This window comes from Aphis gossypii, chromosome 2, assembly GCF_020184175.1.
Source record: "Aphis gossypii isolate Hap1 chromosome 2, ASM2018417v2, whole genome shotgun sequence".
Taxonomy (NCBI): Eukaryota; Metazoa; Arthropoda; class Insecta; order Hemiptera; family Aphididae; genus Aphis; species Aphis gossypii.
In genome coordinates, this window is record NC_065531.1 from 35,882,264 (window position 1) to 35,905,352 (window position 23,089).

Consider the following 23,089-nt stretch of genomic DNA (forward strand, 5'->3'; position numbering starts at 1 on the left):
TAATAAAGTAACTCAACCATGTAATACCTTATTTATGTATAGTAATATTTAATATTCATAAAGAATAATTATTATATTATTATACACAATTATATTTATAATATTTTTTTTCTGTATTCTATTTAAACTCAAATCTAATATTATACCTAGGTACATTATAAAATGATTTGAATACCTACCCAAAACTTGAATTTATTTATGCAAATATTATCATGTAAAAGAAAAAAACTATAAGTTGATCACACTAAACATTTTTTAATTGACACTTTTTAAGTTATGCTCTATTTTATTTAAAATACAATAAACCTACATTCTACTAATTATATCATATTTCGGTTTTTCGAGTTATACCTAACTGGGCTAGGTTGATACCTATATAAAAATCTGTAAATAAATGTATTAATTAAAAGTTTCTATGGGTTTTATGAGTTATGACTAATTACTGTAACTTATCGTGACCTTAAATATGTATTATAATAAGTGATGACTATTATACTATTTAACTATTTTGTATTTGATTGTAGATTAATACACCTTATACATAGTATAAATAAGTATCAAGGGATGTAAAGGATGACATTTATAAATTATGTTATATATTGTATATGGTATATCATAAGTTATTACTTTAATCTAATATCAATGTATAACTATAAATTACCAGCTTCGATTTGAATATATCAAAGTTTATTGTGCAACAGATTAAGACGATAATGTTAACAATACCAGTTATATTATATAAATATAAACATTGACCCTTAATACAATAATTTTACTTCCATAATTTTTATGTTAATATTTAATTATCTATTATTATAATAATTAAATTAGATTGTATAGCTTGACTACAATTTAATTTGAATGCTATGTTAAACAATTTTCAATTTTCTACTTAAAAATATAAAATGTAGATAGGTAGATACTCAATACGAAATTTGAAAACTATGATATAATAAATGTAAGTACTTACATAGTTTTTAAATGTTCAATAAAAGTAATGCTATTAGATTTCTCAAAAGCAATAAAATAACAAATTAATTCAATTAGAATCAGAACAATAATTACTTACTACCTACATGTTAATTTTTACTTTTATTGATTGAAGAAATGTAAATAAAAATGCTTGTAAAGTTAGTTTTTAAAAATTTGTGATAATAGAACAGTAAATAATAAAGCCCACCAAATATTTTTATTTTTTTTTTTGTTACCTCTTTGGAAGTATATAAAAACATAACCAATGAATAAAATCACGTTTCCAATGTATATGTATGGGTTTTAATTAATAGCTTAAAGTATTTTAGATTTGCAATTAATTGTAACCAAGCTATATAATAATAATAAGTTTTACAATAATTTATTTTATTATTAAGTATTTTTTATGAAGGATGGAACGGATAATTGTTAGGGATGGTTAGAATAACCCAAAAATTATATTTTCACACCGTGTACATCCTTAAATTGAATATTATACAAGTGAATCAATAATACACAGATCCAGTTATACCACAAAAAAATTGTCAAAACGTCTTTTTTCCAATTTATGTGTATATACTTGAACTTAAATTAAATATGTATAAAACATAACTTAAAGAATAAATCGCCGTATAATAATTATAGTATAAATGCAAATAGTTAATAAAATATCCTAAATTTTAACGTCAATTTTATTCACAAAAAAAAAAAAAAAACACTATGAATTTTCTAATATTAATAGAGTCTACTTAAATAATACTGTTAACGTAAAATGTAAAATCATTTTAAATTTTCAAAAATAAATATGTATAATACGTTGATAATGTCAAGTTTAAAAAGTTCCTAAGTTTGATGTTGAGTTCACATAAAGTACCATTTGTATAATATTATGCAACAATAAAGCCGTAATGTAAATAGTGGATTTCTACGTTTTCGAGATACGTTGTTTGTTTATGAATACAAATATTGAACAATATCTATAGTCACAATAATTATAATATAAATTATACGTTCGTACTTAGTTAAAGTTAATTAACCATAGGTAACATATGATTTAATACGCGCCCATTATAGTAATATTCAATCCGTTTCGTTGTTTTGTTTAATTTAGGAGTAATTTTCTATTTATTATGTATAATATATTGATATTATTTCTGAGATAAAGAACCATTATTTTTTAGTATAAATATGCATAAACATATTATACACACGTATTTTGTACGTGTTTTGTTGTAGTAATTTCCTAAATACAAGCAAAAACTCGATTCAGTGATAAAATTTGTCGAGAACCACGTAAAATCCTTATCCTTATATGAATATAACAAAACTGTTTTTTTCTACGTACCATGTTTCTGATGACACTATTGAACTTTTTTACGGTTTTGTTTTAACAAAGTTGTTCCAAATACTTCCTTGAGTATTCCCACATTGACCATTTTTTTAATTTTTTGTCTGTGAAAATGAGAGGAGATATGTATAAGTATTATATTTAAATGTTATGAGTTTTTGGTTGAAGACTGAAGAATTAGAATTTGAATAATTTAACGATTTTTTTTTTACAAAATTGTCCCAATTACTTCCTTGATTGTCCCAACGTCGCCAATTTTTTCAACTTTTGTTTGAAAAAAGGACGAAAAGAGATATTTTGTATTTAAATATTAAGGTTTTTGACTAGACATTCGAATAATTTTCTGATTTTTTTTTCTACTAAATTGTTAAATTATAAAAATTATAGTGTATATCGTATTAATAATTGCTTTTTAGTTCAAAACTACATACGGGTGAATCCGGGGAATTCAGCTAGTATAATATTAAGTATTATGTTCCAATATAATCCTAAACTTATCCAAATTATTCTGAATAATAATTCGTCATACAGTTGTGTACTTTATATTGCATAATTATCAAAAAAAAAACTCAATTCGTGGTATATATATTTTAATTGAGAAAGTAGAAAGTATCTGATACCATTTAAATAAAGAAAATAACTTTTAAAAAATATTTACGATATAGGTAGATGAGAAAAATTAACACGTATAATATGCTATTTATTGTTTTTGTAACTAAGGGTAGGTTTTAAACTGAAAATAATATTTTTATTAATGAAAATTTTACTAGATTAATTAATTATACCTAAGTCCTTTAAGACAATTCTCTATACATGCCACTAGTTGACTACATAATTAATGCACCACTCGGAGTATAGCTAAATGTTATAATAACTCGACATGCCATTGCGTAGATGGTTATAGTGCCGTACGAGAAAGCTCATTTTTCGGGTTAGAGTAAAGAGTTCGTTCACTAATATTGTATCTATCTACCTTATTTCTGAATATTATAATAATTACCTACTACACCGTATAAAAAGAACTATATTATAACACTTTTTGAAATATCGTGATACTTTTTCAGGTAATATTTATCACGCCTACTAATACTTAGTATCTTATTAATAATATTGAAAAATATTATGTTTCATTAATAGAATAATTATAGTATTTTAGAAAGCTACTCTTAATGAGAGATATACAAGTTATTAATACATTTTTTCATTGAAATTTTGTAAAAATGAATGTATAAATAATAAATAATTTTATAAGTTCAAATTGTATGTTCCAGGGTACATCTCAAAAATTACAAAAATAGAATTCACGCAAGTTAATATTCACAACAAGTTTATATCATCGTATACTCGTTGACGTAAACTACAGTTGGTAATTATTTATTATTATTAACATGTATTTTTTTAGGTAGATTATAGATAACTTAATAAACTACAGCAATTAATTTATCATATTATATCATAATTAATTATCTGTATTGTTTAACAATTTGTGAATTTAACATTGCAATAATTAGTAACCATTTACTACCATTTATGAAATTTTTACCTAGAATAATCACCATTGTCTTGTTTTTTATATTTTTCAATATTATCTTAAAATATTTAAGTTGTTATCACTTCAAAAATCTATGTTTAATTAATTATACATTATACAACATTAATCTTAAAATATATAACATTTTTTCCATAACGTCCATTTTGAGCTTTCTTATGTCGTGATTGAGCATTTTCTTCCTCTTCTTCTGTAATTTTTGATCCCGTCTCGGGTTCAGCTACATCAATACACTCTTTTTGACATTTCAAAAATTTGAGTTTCTGCTTAAATACTTATATTATTTTCTTGTATAACTGATTCTAAGTTACTATTCTCTGTATTGTCCGTATTTACTAAGGTCGTTTTATTTGGTAAACATTTCGATTCAAAACTTGACCATTTAATATTTATTTCGCATCTACCCGTATGACGTTTTTTATTTAACATTTATAAAACCCATTTTTCGTTTACTCGAATATACAATTTTATTAACATTTTACTCGTACCTCCTTTGTCAAACAATTGTCTGTATGGTTCTTTCTAGTTCATTCTTAATAGCATCAATCCGTATACGTAAGCTTCTTTTCAGTAGGATATTTGATGTACTTCATGCTGAGGTCATGTTCATTATTTTTTGATTTTGCATCAAACAAAGAAATAGTTTAGTGCGTGGATCAAATTGTGGCTTATTCATTAGTCGTTGACTTTGGATTTTTATTTACTATTTGAACATATCTTTATTCTTTAATGTTTGTTTTTAGATTTTCTTAATATGAAAATGTATGTATTGTATTCACTACTTCAATACATTAGATGTATATCTGAAAAAATAAATTTATAATAATTATAATATATTTTATATTTTGAAATATAATAATAGCTCAGCATATTAAATATCTATACAAAAAAATAAATAAATAAATAAAATAAAATATTTGTTTAATTTTCGTGGTATTTAATATTTATATGAAATATTGTTTTACTCAGTTGTTTATAAATGATATATTTTTGAACTTTATTAACGAATAAATAAGTATTACGTTTAATGATTTGTTAACAGCAAGATAAATTATATTTAATCATCTGGTATAGTATATATCTGAAACTACTAAAACTCTCTTGGCAATAGCCCGTTTATAATCTCAATGGATGCCAAATCAAAGAAATAAAATTGAATTAATCCATATCCTACTCGGGGTACGATAATAACAAAATCTGTTGATATTTCTTAGTTAAACCAATGCTATCGTTAAATATACTTCTATAAAAGTCATATTGCCTGTATTTATTTTACTGTTGAAATACTTATAAATTATTTTGTATTTAATTTTCAAAAATTAAATCTACCACAAATGTTATAAAATAAAATATTTATACAAGTATATATAAATTAATATTAGATGGCTCTAACTAACCAATTCGTATTAAAATACATTTAGATGATTTATTTTTGAGACAACGTATCATGTATCTATAATATGTATTTGTATTTTACATAAGCCAGTTCAGAAAACTAATAATACTACAATATACTTTATGTTAATATTTTATCTGAAATTTAATATACCTATAATATTAGTGATCTCGTGAACACAACGCCATGTTTTCACCAAAAATGTCATACCTGTTGGTCACCTAGCCACCTAGGTCATTATAGTAATAATCAGAAATAATTGAAGTCCACATTCTAAAAGCATGTATATTGATTTTTCATTATAATCTGACGACAATACTCTTGAGACATTTTTGATTCTTGTTCAAAACCAAAAGTTGTATTACAATTATACTCTAACAAAAACAACAGAACAAATAACGTTATTATAATACAGCCTATTGATGATATTGTAACCAAAACGCAAAAAAATGTATACTCAAAAAAATAATATAATAGTTATTCGATACTGATAATACACACAGTATAGGTACATAAATTATAGAGGCACATTATTATAAACCTATCCATGGTTACAATAGATTTAAAAATATTTGTTTGTCTAGTAATAAAAAGTTATTTAGATAAGGGTTTATTTTTTTTTTTTGCCTACCTTAATTTTATTTAAGCTATGTTTTTAAAAATGACTATTGGGTAAAAAGTAATTCACTACATGGACTACCTATATATTTTATGGTTTTCTTCGTAATCCTATTCTACGGAGAGATTATTTAAACATTTTACCAGTTTTTATTTTAAGAGTTTATATTATTCCTAAAAATATTTCTTTGATACTTGAAATGTAATTACAAAAATCCTTGTCAACATGTGGAAAATGGTAATTCAAACAAGCTGACAAGGATAAAGCTTGAAACAATTATTTAATCTATTATTGTACACTATAGCTGATATAGTCATAAATCATAATATATTATAATATGCATAACATTGAAAACATTCCATCATTTAACATTATTCTCTAATTATAAAATATCCAATCCAATATTAAGTGTAACAAAATTTTATTAAAAAATTAAATATTATTAACTGTAATAACTACAGTATATTTTAATTTAGGTACTCAAGAAAAATATTTTAAATGTTTTACAACAATATTATCTAAGTTTTTTATTGAAACATTAATACATATTTAGTAATACGAATAAAGACTGAACCATAGTATTCATATAGTAGATTTTTATCTATACGTAGTATTAAAACTAAATTCTCGATATCAAAATTAAGTAGCTCATAAAAATAATAATTCACACTTGGTAAAATAATGATCAACAACCATATCATATTAAATTAATTATTTATTTATTGTATTTAAACTGGTATTGCCTTTTATGAAGAAAAAATAATATCCATAAGACCATAAGCTTCTATTACTCAAAATGTTACTTTACTTTTAAATTCAGTTTTGCTTCCGAATAACTTACTATAACTTCAGTCCTTACCAAGTACAGCTTATTTCCGGTTAAGCGGAGTACGTATGGTTCCAGATGTTTGCCATTTACGATTTAGCATCGTTAGTTATGGTTTAACTTTGGTGTAAAACATTTCATTAGAACATTGAGCCAGCTAAGTTGACTTGATGAGATTTCCTATGTGTACATTGTACAATACTAATATTGAAAGATTATTATATCACCAGCATTCCTATTTATGTTTTAGACTTTTGGAAACATTAATTTTGAATAGAATTATAAAACTGATTTTTTTAACAGAGATACTAAACAAAAACAATAACTACTATAATAGATCTTCTGGCTTTTTTATGTTAAAGAGAATTCAACATACTATACTTTTTTTCTATAAAAAGTTACTTATTATTTATAAAATTAAGAACATATATTTTTTTTTGTTATAAGGTACAAGTAAATATTATACAGTTTAGAATTGTAGCTCATTATAGTAGGTAAATAGTGTATACATACTCGTATATAAACAGTAGGTACTTATAAATATTTAATAACAAATAATTTTTCATATAATAATTTCTTATTAATAAGAATGAAAACTAAAAGTACATTCATAATGTTAATATTTTAAGTTATATAATATAGTATATGATAAGTATGTTATCTTTTTCGATTAGGGAATCAAATACGAAAAGCATATCAATGTGTATGTTGTTTGTATATTATAAAAACATTAGAGTAATATTAGTTTATTATATATATAAAATATTTATATACTATACGACTGGCTAATATGTTGTTCTATATAAGGTATTTAAGTTTATAGTAAAACAATGTTTCACATCCTGTACTTTAATAACATTCCTATACACTTAAAATATATTAACCGTGTCTTTAATACAATAAAATAGTCGTATTAACTAGTTATTAATGTTATGTTTATATTATATTTTTTGAAATTTTAACCAAAAGTACATTTATTTACTTTATGACAAATTTTCATTTTCAAACAACAAAATCCAAAAATGTTATTAATATAAACATTATAGTTTTGTAATTATAATGATAGGTTTCAAAAATAAATGTTTATATTTTTTTATTCAATCGACTTAAAAAAAAAAACTAAGAAATTTTAATAATTCATTTTATAAAAGTTTCCAAATAAATCAATACATTTTGTAAGTAAAGAAAAAAAATAGTACGTAGGTACTACTGTTAAGTTACTGTCAAATAAATTTCACCTTTTTAAGTATATATAAAAATTTCACAATACAACATCTTTATTATTACGTTTAAATAAATGTCATGATGATTGTTTTGATTCATACCAACATTTGCACATATTATTCTTGGTCTAAAGAGATTTATGAAAGTTTTTTATTCTTTAGCATTATTAAATATGTCTTTACTGTGACGTGTTTGAGGGGAATGATTTAAAGGAAAAAAAATTTGGATTATGATGTTTGCACCTGGTGTCCATATGATGTGCGAAAAAAATGTGATGATTAAGTATCTTTCATATTATAATGTAATATTTAATAGATACAAAAATTGAAAAATATATTATATATTATTATTATCTAACAACAAAAAATCTTAACATTGTTTAAGAATATAAAAAAGTTTCCTTTTACAATCTTATTTATATGTTATTATCTCACACTATGTCAAGCTATTTAACTTTAAATCCACATAAAAATCGAACAGATCATAATAGTTAATAACTACCTAGTATTTTATTCAGTAAATTATTTTACATTATACATTCTATATATTAAACTGTTTTTAAACTCGAAGTTTAACAATGTTGATTTGTAATGATGTTTTTTTTTTTTACCAACAAACTTAATATGGTATTTTTTTTTTTAATAAAAACTGAAATAATAAATTGTATCACTTGAAGCTTAAAATATGTACTTAGATATTAACATAATAATATTTTATACACCAGTATTTTATTTTATTTTACCTTTACAGTTTTTTATCACATATATGTTTAATTGCTCAAATTAGGAAATTAAAATTGTTTATAATATTGTCGCTATAATTAATAAAATTATTTAATCTTTACTAATTAATTATAATTTAATTTTAAATTTAATTAATTTTAACCATTGAATTTTACTGATTTATAATTCTGGAAACTTTTATTTTATTATAAACCTTTTAGGTACCTATAAGAATAAATTAATACAATTAGTATATACTATACAAATCATAATATATTATTACAATATAAAAAGAAAATAATTATAATATATTATATATAATACGTTGATAATGTGCTTATAATTGTTAATATTTTAGTTTATTTGAACTACGCATAAAAAGTTAATTTAAATAAAAGGTGAATATGTGTTTCTGATTTTTAGATTCTAGGATACTTATTCCAATTTCAATTCATAAATTATTACTGATAGACGATATAAATGAATGAATGTATTAATGAAAAGATGATACGGGTAATATTTTTAAATATTAAAATAACTAATTATAAAATATATTTAAAAATGATTTTTCCGTAAATAATTATTGTAAAAACTATTAATTACATAAACAAACTAACCTCAAAATTAAAATAATATATTAAATTTAGTAATTTTTAAAATAAAAATAATAAATTATCAAGTAATATTTGATTTTAAGTAATCTTAATATTTTTAAATAATTTATTGTGTTATATGAGTTTCGGGAGTATAATTTTTAAAAGATTTTATGGACGTTACGAGTCTCAGTTTTTGAAGGCATGGCCATATTTTGATTTAATTAAATACCTACTATAGATTTATAACTTAACTCAATACACAGAATTTAAGTGTTGTTTATAATTCGTGGGCTTCGTGGCAAAAACTCGTTAGTATTTTTCGTAAGTTTTATCAAATTTTATAGGAGAAGCAAAAAACTGTGGTAGACTTAAATATTTTACAATTAGAAATTCAACTAAGATCACATTATTACCATTATAAATTATAATAACTTGATAGGTATAAGAACGACATGCAATAGTTCACTTCTACAATGGAGTTGGTGAAGGTATACATATTGTTAAAGTATATTTTTTATCTAGTGTGTGTGTATTTTTCTATTTCTATTTCCGGAGTAGTGAAATAGAAATCTTAAAAACTAGTTAGAAGTCAGTATTCTATACATTCGTTTATTAGTTTTTTTATAAATTTTCTATTTCACTTTATAACACATTAAAATTAAAATAAATAATTTCATACTCAAATTAGTTATTAAAAAATATAAGAGAAATGTCATACTTAAAAAATTTACTGTGAAAAAAAGTATTAATCTATTGAAAATAACCAGAAGAATACCATTATAATATATTCTATCACGACGTTGACATATATAAATGAACATCTAGGTACTTGAATTACTTTTCTATTATTATACCTGTTTTACAAAGATCGTTTAGTAAACCAGCTGAGTAAAAAAAAATACATAAATATTGTGCAGTTTAACTTTTTATGAAGATACTTATAAAAATATAATAAATTGACCTAAAACGCATATACTTATTATGTATTTGCATTAAAATGTGTGTATGTTGTATAATGTACATATATCTGACTATGTAGTGTGAACATTCAAAACTAAGTTAGAACATATAAATTTCAACCTCAGTTACTATACAATCTAGAGTTTTCCTATGTAAACAGAATTTTAAATTAAATTACCTATTTACTATTGTACATTGTCATATTTTCTTTACCTCATATATAAATCATCTGGCGTATTTATTTAATCATTCAAATTCATTTTGAATATAAATCGCATTTTTGCTCTTTTATATTTTAAATCAAATTATTTAAACGCCGACGCATGCTAGACGTATAAGTCATTTTCTTATGAACTTTACAAAATGAGAAACTGTCAATTTAACATGATCTAGAGGTTTCTGGCAAAAACCCTCCGTCATCATTCGTAAAACATGCAAAACATGTACAACCTTTACTTACACTTCTTCAAATAATATCATTCAGAATTCAGTAATTTCCGAATGTATTCAAAATATACAAAAATAAATATTTATAAGAATTTTTTATTTTACTGTAGCTTAATTTATACACCTATTCTAAAATCTTATAATCAACTATATTTTGGAATTGTACATAATATGTGATATGGCTTGTCATACTTATTATGTAGCCACCAATCACATGAATACAAATATTTAGTTTAATTCATATATAATTTATATTGTACATACATGTATACGTTAATTAAAACAAAATAAAAATCCAGCGTAAATTAGTAATATATAATAAAATAATAATTTGTAACCACTACAATGTTAATTTTTTTAAAGTAATAACTTAACAACTGTATCAAAAACATGATTGTGTAGCTTAATTTACATGTATAATATAATATTATTCTAAACTACTTGAAATTAATTATGTATCTTATAATACAATTCAACTCAGTATTATGAAATGTTAAAGTATTAATAAAAAAATACAGTATGGTATAAGAATAGCAAACGTTTATAAACAAAATAAAATAATACTAAAATATATTTATATATTTTGTGTTAATATATTTTATTTTATTAATTTTCACTTTATAGAAGTTCAATTTGTGATAATGTTAAAAAAAAGTTTATTTTCAATGTTCTTTAAACGGTTGAATTTATTGTATTCATTTACCAAATTTCTGCAAATAGTATGCTCCTTCAAATCAACTCCAATATTATCAAAGAGTTAATAAAAAATAAATAACACAAATTTACAAATTTGAATTTAATTTTGTTATTAAATGTTTGTAATAATTTACTTAAGAAATTATCAAAATATTTTAAGTCTCAACTTTATATAAATAAATTGGTAATAGATTTAAGTAGGTACCTAAATAAAATTGAATAAATTACAATCTTGAGAATATTATTACAATTTAATATAAATACCCATGTTAGATTAGATACAACCAAACAATAACTGTGAGAATAATAAAACTCAATTTGATTGATTAATATTTATTATTTTATTATAATATGTATCTCTATTAATGATAAAAATAAAAGTATCTACCCATTGTGGGTAACCGGTGAGTTTATAACGAAATACAAATTTGTTGAATCAACTTCTTCAATGCCAACTCATTAATATAATTCACTGCTTAATATTTTATATTTGTTTTTTAAAATTGTTTTTCTTTTGTTCATAAATACATTTATTATTATTCCCATAAGATGTTTTCAAAGATCATAGTACAGACCTTCTAAAAAAAATACCTAAAAATAAAATTCGTGAAAAATAATCACATGCATTACTTTAACGAAATATTGTTTTCTATCTGATTGAAATAAACTCCAATTTTAAAACTTCCAGTTAGTAGTATTAACTTCTAAAATATTCCTACATTGACAACTAATCTTTGTCTTTAGCACATTTTTCTAACTTGAAACTCCGAATTATGTAGCAGCTTAAGCCTATTGATTAAGGTGTAGATTCAATAGATACATAACTTCATGAACACTGAACCAGAAGCCAATTAAAGAATATTCAAATTGTTTTTATTTATTACTATTATATTAGATATACAATAAATTAACTGACGACAGGAATTTTCAACATTTTAAGTACTTACAATAAAATTAAACTACACTACCTATGTGTATATACATTAATTAAATTATTTATTGACTTGATTTTAGTTTTTATGTTTAAAGAAGTAAACTAATGTACATGTTTTCTTATGTAAATATATAAATCAAAATATTTTAAATTGACCCCCAGGTAGTACGCATAAATAAACTAATTTTCAAGATTTCATAAGAATGTAAAACTATAAATTCAATGTATGAAAATGTATTCAAAACCCTAACACATAAATTCTTTTTATTAATACTTGAAATTGTTAAGACGTGCTATAAACACTATAGTAAACTGAGCTTCACTCAGTGTTATTTTTCAAATAGAATATTTTATCGTTGATTTAAAATCTATAGATCTATAGTTATAAATTATAATAATATTGTATACTCTTTCCTGAATTTTTAAGCGAAAATATATGAACACTTAACAAAAACTCAATGACTAGTTCAGATTGTTGAGATTACTACTAATAAATGTATAATATTTACTTACTTTATCATTGGCACAGAAAACATTTGTTTTAAAATTTATAAATAAAATCTTTTGTGAAAGTTCAATTTAATAAAATATCAATATTTTGTACTGCTTTTTTTATATTATTATCATTTTCTGTGCAGTTAATAATTATAATTTTACATTAATTATTTTTTTTGTGTTTCATAAATTAATTATTTTAACTGTATGATCTCAGTATTTAAACATAATTTATTATAAAAATTTCAATCATCTCTAAACTATATTTTTATAACTAATTCTAAACTTATGACTCAACTATAGATAATCCCGATATAAATAATTATTGTTTTCATCTTTTACTAAAAAAAAAAAAAAAAATGCTATTATATAGATAGGTAATTGAACTCCAAAACAAGTGGTTATAAAAGAAAAAACCAATAAGCATAAGACAAAACAAAATATTATTTAAGTTTAAATTGTTATTTAATGGAGCTGAAACGTTTGTCTTTGAGCAATCGTAATATTTGCGAATGTGTAAAAACCGTGTACTAATGAGTACTAAAACAGATTTTATGTATCATGAAAAATAAAAAATAATACAGTATTTTCGTGTATTATCAATACATATCATATTAGTAGTTTATTATGCTGAAACTACAATGATGATAATAAATTTACCTTGAAGTATTATGTAAAAATGATACTGTATGAACGTTATTCAATTTTGTAAATGTTTCAAACTACATAATTATACGTATACATAACTGTTGTAGTCATATAATTGCAAAAAAAAAAAAACAATTTTTTTAAAAAATATCATAATTTAATGGCTATAAGGAAATCTAATATTTACGAATAATTTGTTTTTGAAGAAATTTAACTTATTGTTACTTGATATATTGTCTGTGTGCAAACAGGTATTTAACAATATGGGCGATATTATTTAAATTTTCAAGTAAAATTAAGTTGAATTTAGCTTAAATTTCGTCAAAAATAAATCATTCATAAATATTAAATTTAAATTCCATCGTTTAATTTTATATTCCAATGTTTTAATTAGAAAAAAACTTTGTATACGAAAATTGTTCAAAAAAAATACTCTATCTAGATCTGTAAAAAAAAATTGATGTTACCATATAAACAAAAAGTAAGTTATATCACATATGCGTGTATCAAAAGTGTTAAAACATTTAAATTGTTTTGAAAATGTGTATTTAAGTACTATCTTCCATTCAGCGAAAACCCCATTTCAATACGTCATCGAACTGAAATATTTAGTGGCACCTTGAGCGTTATCACACTGTATATAATGTTCATCCTATAAAATATCATATTGTAAGAAAATATATTTAAAAATTAAGACTATGTTTAACTTTAACAGTATTATTTTAGCGAATATTACGAAATTAGACAAGTTATGAAATTACATTTTAAACTGTTGTCACATTCAGTAATTTCCCTTTAAATTATCTATTATTTGGATTAAATAACATTCTATGAATGATATTACACTTAATATTAACTATATTATGGAATACGTGGTGAACAAATTACAAACTTGAAAACCACAGAATATGTCATCGAGAACAAATTGAATTTATCATCTGGTTATGTGATATGTAATATGCCAAATTTATTTTTACATTACCAAAGTTATTCGTGAAACATTGAAACGTCTTATTAAATATAAACAATTCTAAAAGTAAAATTATTACCTACATATCATATTGTTATCATCCGTGGGCGGCATCTCCTATTAAGCATTTTTGTCAAACCTTCTTCATTATCATTTAAGCTTATTGTTCAAAACATGTTTAGATTGTTTAATTCAAATAAAGAATAATATATTTATATTTATTTATTTTAAACAATCTATTCTTTATAAGCATTTTAAATTTAAATTATACTAGTTTTTTTCTTTTCTATAATAATTTCCAATAAAATTATTACGGTTAGTCAAAATATTTAAAAATGTAATACAAAAATCTCTTATAAACTTACTTATCTTATGCCGAGTTTAAAAATATTAAAAATGTATAGAAACAGTTTTTTTACATGTATTTGAGTTTTAAATTTTGACAAAACGTAATATTTAAATGACCTTAACGATTGGGGTTATTTTTATGTAAATTAAAAATATTATATCAGTACGCACTTAAAACTTTTCAATATATACGTCTTATATGTATTGTTTTAACTTAAACTATTCAAGATAATATTTTCTTAATTGTTGGAGTAATTTTAAGTTAATAATAACACGAACCTTTCACTCATTTCTATGACCAGTCAGTATATAAACTTATCATAGTTAATAACAGCTATTAATATTTCATATAATAATATAATAATAGTTATATAACATAATATTATCTAATCTATTTTAATTGAAAATTAGTTCAACCTGTACCTATTATTAATAGAAAAATAAATTACAATATTACAATAGCTAAATAATTAATATTTTATTCACAAAAATAAAAAAAAGCTTTGTATGGATTTTATATACTTTGAAACTACTAAATTAATTCGTAACACATTTCAAACTCATATTTCTTGAGACATGTGGAGTATGCATTGCTTTGTCTTTCAACCTTAATAGATATTATCTATAGGACGGCCCACAAAGAAATATTGTTTTGGCTCACGAAAATTGGAAAATATTTATTTATAGAATTGCTCTTGATTAGAAAAAAAAATTGTTTAAGCTTTTAACTATTTGGCCCACTATTCGTTGCTAGGTATAAAGTTTTTTTTTTTTTTAATAAAAGAAAATAATATTTAATCTAATGATTGTTATTCAAAATATGTAGAAGTAAAAGCAATGTCCGTTTATTTGAAGCATATTACTTAAAGCTACTTGACCTATTTTAATGAAAGTTTCAAAGATTATTTTTAAAAATACCAGAAAAGTTTAGAGAGTAGTTTTTATGCATTCAAAAATACACTAAGCGCTCATCTTGGTCGAATTAGTTCACAAATTATACACTAACGTCTATTTACCCGTGAACCGAGGTACATTACAACAGAGATACATAGATGTAGCACCGTATTTTATGTTTGCTCATTTTTTTTAAGGCCAAAACCGGAAAATAAAGCTAGTTATTTAAAAATGCACTTAATAATATAAGGTGACAAACTGTCTACAAGAAGAATTGTTGTTTTTATGAAAAATGTTTAGGTAACTGAATTAAAATTAAACACATCTATTACGGTGACCTACTCAATCACAAAGTACACTCGATACCAACTATACAGCAGAGTCACTTCCTGGTTTTATATTTATATTAAACAACAAATAAAATTTAACTAAAATATTTTTTTAAACGGAAATTAATGTGTAAAGATGATTGAATTACACATACGTATTTAAATATTTTAATTTATTGAAATTAAAAACTTTAATATCATTAAAATAATAAATACATAATCTTAATGATTGGAAACATTTATGGCAACTAATTTTTCCAAAAATTAAGTTTCAAATGAAGAAATAGTTTTACGCCAACCGATTATATGATAATTTTAAATAATTGTCAAATAATGATAAGAAATACTAAATATTATTAAATAACAAAGGATTCATAACATATTTTACTATTTGTTGTATACTTATTTTCTTATAAAATCATTGTACTGTTCTTCCTATAACTAAAACTTAGTTGGTAAATAGAATGCAGAAAAAATATCGAAGTTGAAATATATTAACATAATTTGTAGTTAATTCGTTTAGTTATAGAAAATTTAAAATATAACAATTTATACAATACTTAAAAAAACAGCTGGTCACTACATATTATTTAAAAAAAATAATTTATTTTTACTGTAGTATTAGAATATATTAAGACAATAATTTGTTTTAATTAGGTATATTATACGAAACAAAAATGTTTACACATTTGTTAATATAACTTCAATCGAATTATATTATTGTGTTCTAGTGCATTCCTATTCTAACTTTAAGATATATATATATATATATATATATATATAACGTTTTAGTAGACATTTGAATATATGCTTATGTTCACATACTTATAACTTTGTACTATACATAATCTTACAATAGATAATGCTAATCTTGTACTAGAGCATCACGATATTCGTGTATTCGTGTTCCTATAGTTACTAGGAACTTTTTACATACTAAGTGTGAATAGAACAATTGTGACCAACCTTGAACCTGAGTCCGCAAGTTCGGTGAGCATTATAGTATATTATTACTTTCGTTGTATTACGTGCTTGGCGAACTGGCCATAGGAATTCCGGTTGAATCAACTGCAAGGTCATCGTCATAAACTTTCAAGTAGAAAATTCTTGCGCGCAGCATTATACGATTCGTAAGTTTACCAACCGTATTTGTTTAATGGTCCACTCGATATTTTCACACAGTTCTATTTGTGTTTAAAAATGCAATACTATAGAAGGGCTCATTGTCTATAAATTGTCCAAGTCCAACTTTTATAGGTGTATCAACACCAAATCTAACAAATACAATTCAACAAACAAATAAAATAAATTCAACGTATAGTCACATTTAGGTTTTTAATGTACAGGGAATAGGTATTTTAATAATGTTTTCATGAAAATAAATGTTATAACCAATATACACTAAAAACATTAAGCACATTATTTTATAAATAATCACACATATTAAAAATGCAACCTGTAAAAATTTAAAAACAAAATTATATTTATAACACAAACACGAATTATTTAGTTAAAATGATAAAAATTAACACAAATAATGCATTCACACATCCTTTGACCATACTTTAATTCATTGTTTTTAAAAGTTTGAATAATTATTAATACCTTATGATAGTAGGATCATTTATAAACTTACTTATTAAGTTTTATTTTTATATAATAAAATAAAATGCTTATATCTTGGTACATAATTTTCGTATAATGTTTATTTTTCAAGTTTTCAAATAAAACGAAAAATGTATTTAAATTTGAGAGTTCAACTTTTAAAATAACAAATATTAAACTATACTCATAATAACAACAAAAGTTTCAAATTCTGATATCAGACAAACTAATTGACAAAAATTTAAATAAAGTAAAGTATTTCTCATAAATATTAATCAAACTACTTATTTGTATTATAATTTAATTACCAATATACATATGATTTATGTTAATTAAAACAAATAAATGACACAATAACATATTTTAAATACATTTTTTTTTATAGTTGTTATTTTATTTAAACACTAGTTTATCGAAAAATAAAATAGTGTAGTTAATAAAATTGATATCATAATTATTTATTTAATAACATATTATTATTATTATTATTATTATTATTATTATTATTTATTTACAAAATTCTATTACATTATAATTATAACGTATACCTATAGAAATTATACAAATGATAGTATTATTAACTACTTTCTTCCTAAATGATATTAACTAATATTATTAATTAACTTTTGACTTGACATAGTGTTTGGTGCATTTAAATTTTTATCATATAAATATTAAAATATATTAACTGGTAAAAATATTAAATTGCATTTTTTTCTGATAGTACAATGTTCTATATTTATGTATTAAAATACCTGTACCTACCAAACACTCAAATAGTACTTATTTTTTATTTTTTCTATACTATCAAGAAACAATAATAATAATATTATAATATTCATTAATCATAATCAATTTATTATCATAATAAAATCCACATGAAATTCATATGCTATTTTATTACACTATTATACTATATTTTAAGATTGTTTCAATTTTAAATTATACATTTTCAAATACATAAAAACTAAACAAATTAAAATGAAAAAATGAGATTACGTTTCACTGTCTTAAGAATTAAGTATATTTTAGTATTTTAGATTGAAAGCCAAAGAAGAAATCTTTTGATTCTAAAGTAATGCTAAACACAGTTATGAAATGTTTTTCTAATTTCATTTGTACATTTAAAAATTAGTCAGTAAACTCGTATTCTAAAATTTTGTTTTATAAATGTAATAATATATTACACATTTTTTTTACATAAATATATTTTATTGTAGTTAAAAAGTTGAACATTTAAAATATACTTGGTATATAGTTAAAATCTTCCAAAATGTTTGGAAAATTATATCGTGTTAAAAAAATTCTGGTGTAAATATTTTGTAAAAAAAGCATTCATTGCCGGATTACAATAAAATTAGAAAAATTAATTGTAAAAAAATATTCTTTCGTAAATATATAAATTTCCATCATTTCTATTTCTATTACCGGGAATTTGAAGTTTTATCTAACTCACACCTCCCACCAAAAAAAAAAAAATGGAACAACTAAAGGCAATTTTCTAACAGAAACCCGAAAGTTGAACATCGAAACATCTTTTCTTCTATAAAAAGTGTTTGAAGATAAAAATAATATAAAACAAAATAAAACTTACATCAGAGGGATGCAGAATCTAAAAATAGTGTAAAACCAATTTATTCTTTTATCAAGCTAAAAAAATAAAATAACTTAAATATATAATATAAAGAAAAAATGTAATAACAATTTCCATTTAAATAATAAAAGTAATATTATAAAAACAACTACTGAAATTGCGTCAAAATATTATTATATTACGATATTGAAATTATAATGTGTCCATCACTTTGCATAGGCGCGTTCTTTGCTATATAAAAAATTAATAAACCTAAACATATTTATGTATATTTATATATATTTTTTTTTTTTGATACAATAAAAATAATATAAATGAAATGAAATTGAGTACGTAAAAAATAATCGAACGTTTATTTGTAACTTAAATATTTATATATTATAATATAAATTAAATTCATATTATACATTATAAACAATAATCATATCACTCATTATTAGTACAAATTGCTATTCATTTTTGTATATTATTGATCCAAAAATCATGATCACGTTGTTAATAATACAGCAATATACGTATATCATAATAATATAAGTGGATCATTCAATTTCATGATTCAAATAATAATCATAAAACATTCAACCAATTCTTAGATAACAATGAATATACAATTATAGTGTAATAGTTTTATTATAGTAAGGAAATTTCCAGACAATAGCTGATTGTATCTTCATACAATACACGTTATCGTTATTTCGTATTATTATTATACAAATAATATTATAAAAAAAAATTTTATACTGTCAATACCTACCTAACAAATTATGGAACCTCGTATAATAATATTTGCGTAGATTACTACCTACATCGTAAAACCAATTTAAAATAATTAATATTTACATAAAATACATTATGTCATATTTATATGTACATGCAAAATGTGTATTATATTCTGAAAGTAATATGCAAATCGTTGAAAGCATATTATGTAGTTTTCTTATACGTAGAACCGTGGTTGATGCGTTGTTGCAATATTGAATTACCATTCAACTATATTATAGGTACCGTATGAAAAAAGTTGACTAGTTGAAAATTTTAATACCTACTTATGTACCTTCTAGTTGATTCATAATTTCATATTTTCATAGTATTATTATGAAAATATTTTCATCGTAAGCATTATGACAATTTTATGAGCAAATTCAGTAATTCAATTTACTTGAGCTGTTTCATTAAGAGTTACATTTTCGGCAAAATATTCAATATTATTCAAGTTATTCAACTTTTAAGATCTACAATTATTTATCAATTTTTTTATATAAATTAAGTTAGTATTTCTTAAAATATTAAGCTAATAAAAATTTAAGAATAATCAATATTTCAGAGGCTTTATTGTAACTTCATTGTTCTGTTCAGTATCTATTCAAATTAAAATCTTTTGGGTAATAAGAGTTTTAACGTGTGTCTTGTACTCAATTATGTTTTTATAACAATAAACATGAAATAATAAACTTTTAAGGTTCTATGAATCATAACAAATTCTAAGAAGTTTAACTAAAAAAAATGTTTTTAGAAGAAATACTACAGTAAACTAAATCTATTGCATTTTTTCAAAGATAAACAATAACTTTATGTATATACTAGTATCATAATTTTGAAAAATCTTTTGTTGTTATAATATAGTAAAACTTATTTTTGAAATCAAGCATTTATTTTGCAACGTGTTTTATTTTTATTATGAGATTAACGTCAATCTGAAAACATTTTCATTCTTCAACTTTGTGGTAGAATTTTCGGAAAAAAAATATATTTGGTATTCAAAGATAAAATATTCTCATTTCCTAGTACTTTTCAAACTAATCGGAAGAAACTAAAAAATACAAAAAACAAAAATATGTTACGTAAATTTTTGACAAAATAAATGTTATTATTTTATTATAATACAAAAATGAATAATTTATAGATATTTTAAACCTTTGCTAAACTTATTTTACTATTATTTCCAAAAATTATTATCTTATTTTAAGACATTTTATTTATTCTATCTTAGGTTGTTTAGAGACATTTTAAATTTACAAATTTTTTTTGTTTTTCTCTATTTATATATTTATATAAGATTTACTAATCATAATTTGTCAATACCTAAATTAATCTTAACATTCCCGTATTGAATGAAACTTACTCAATAATGATGAGGAATATTCAAAATCTACTATAATACTATACGGCTAAAAGACTTTCCAGATTTCATTTTTACATTTAAAAGGTTCCACATAATATTTTTTATCACATTTTAATATATATTTATCATAATATTATCGTATTCAATCAAAAATATTATTTAATACTTCATATTTTACTATTTTCAATCCTAAAATCGATACTTAACAACTTAATTGATGTATAATATAAACAAATTCTAATTTAAAAACTACCTATATTAAATATTTTTTCACAACAACGTAAACTGTATGGTATTTATCATACACTATTTGATATTTTAAACTCTACACTTTTCATACGAGTATTATTGTGGTTCTTAAATTTTATTTTCCCATAATAAATTTTTAAATATACATTCCACGCGTAAATTTATTTTTTCCGGCATTGCCAGCTTAAATTTTCTGAAAATTCACGTCCATTTTATTAACAAAACCACAAAAAATTGTACAAAAATATACTTCCAAGAATTGCATATTTTATAAATATGAAAAATTTAATAAATGAAACCATTTGTTTGAATTTTATTTCTCTCATCCATATTCTAAAGTATTCAACATTATGTTAGTTTGAAAAAATTAATTTTAAAATACTTTAATATATCACTTAAAACTATAAAAGTTATAAAACTATAATATTATTTATTTTTATATATATTATATATATTATCTATTTTTTTATATGTACTGAGCGAAGCAATTGGTTTTACAATGATGTGTTTTACTTTAGCAAAATTATGGGCATCGTTTTTTAGCTCTATGACCTTAGGTAGTGTTGCATAGCAAATCAAGGGATATTTTCGTTTTGAAAGTCCGAGTAAGCGCAGCGAGTGACTGGAAACTCTAGTCCTAATTCCCTTTGAAAATTTATTTGAAAATTGTATTAGTTTATATTATCTTTTATTGCCTATATGAGTTAAAGTGCAGTCCTATCTTTAACTTCAACTAAAAAATATTCCATCATTTACCAACAAACGCCCCCAAGGTTACAGTTATTTGGTTAGTTAGTCGCGATAACCGATAAGTACAAAATTAGATTTCTATCTTATGTATAAAAAAAAGAAGCTTATGCTTTAAAACCCGAGCCCTTATTTATTATTACTTACTATATACAATAAAATGTTAATATATTAAGATTACTTTTAAGCTAAATTCACTTTTACATAAAATTATAATATACGTAGTTTATTTAAAAAAATATATTATTTCAATCCATCTTATACTACTGGCATAACAAATGAATTGCTAATAGCAATATAAATATATAAAAATATCCTAAGAAATATAGGCTTAATACTTATAGGCTATGTTCACATAGAATTATTTTTCATCTTATACAATTATTTATCATCGAATTTAAACTTTAACTCACCCATTCCAATGACGACCAATTCAAAAACGAGATAAAATTGTTACATATTACATATACAGCAAAGAAATTTCGCCGGAATTTTTTACTTTTAACTGTTCTCCAATTTAGTTCGAGTAAATGTATTGTCATTAATTAATAACGATACAATATATCTATAATAATCTATTTTTAATGTTAAAATATCCAAAAAAGTTAAATATAATACATACTTACAAATAATATGTATGATTATTTATTGTACAAATATATATGCTATACCTATAATATTACTTTAAAATTTTTAATCTTAAGCTTTCACAGTATCCTCAGTATATTTCATCAGTATATTTTAGTTTTTTATATGCAATTTTACGTAATCATATAAATGGTAATAAGAAAAAACATAA

General features: G+C 22.1%; 1 protein-coding gene across 7 annotated transcripts in view; it reads left to right on the forward strand.

The window, feature by feature from the left end:
* The window catches only part of LOC114127237 (tachykinin-like peptides receptor 86C), a 110,913-nt gene that overhangs the window by 22,108 nt on the left and 65,716 nt on the right, over window positions 1–23,089 (forward strand). For 6 of the 7 annotated variants that reach the window (XM_027991444.2, XM_027991451.2, XM_027991441.2 and 3 more), the window contains exon 2: window positions 3,592–3,686. The gene's annotated coding sequence lies outside the window, so the exon portion shown is untranslated. The remainder of the gene's footprint in view (window positions 1–3,591; window positions 3,687–23,089) is intronic. The other variant, XM_027991437.2, reaches the window with a different exon arrangement.